This window comes from Arachis duranensis, chromosome 10 (assembly GCF_000817695.3).
Source record: "Arachis duranensis cultivar V14167 chromosome 10, aradu.V14167.gnm2.J7QH, whole genome shotgun sequence".
In the NCBI taxonomy this organism is placed as follows: domain Eukaryota; kingdom Viridiplantae; phylum Streptophyta; class Magnoliopsida; order Fabales; family Fabaceae; genus Arachis; species Arachis duranensis.
Window position 1 is genome coordinate 73,990,317 of NC_029781.3, and position 541 is coordinate 73,990,857.

The window sequence follows — 541 nt, forward strand, 5'->3', positions numbered from 1 at the left end:
TGCATATTCATCTTGTTCTTGCATTTTTCGAAAATTCATGCATTCATAGTGTTCTTCATGATCTTCAAGTTGTTCTTGGTAAGTCTTCTTCTTTAAATTCTCTTTAAATTCTTAACGCCTGGAGGGTCTGTATTGATTACAGGCGTCTCAACCAAGCTACTCGTAAGGATCACTACCCTCTTCCATTCATTGATCAAATGCTGGATCGCTTGTCAGGTAAATCACATTATTGCATTTTAGATGGTTACACAGGCTATTTCCAGATTCATATAGCTCCTGAGGATCAGGAAAAGACTACCTTCACCTGTCCTTTTGGGACTTATGCTTACAAGAGAATGCCCTTTGGCCTGTGCAATGCATCAGCTACTTTTCAAAGGTGCATGATGAGTCTTTTCTCTGATCTTATTGAGGACTGTATAGAGGTTTTTATGGATGATTTTAGCGTTTATGGTGATTCTTTTAACCTTTGCTTGGATAGTTTATCTAGAGTATTAGATAGATGTGTCAATACAAACCTTGTATTGAATTTTGAAAAATGTCA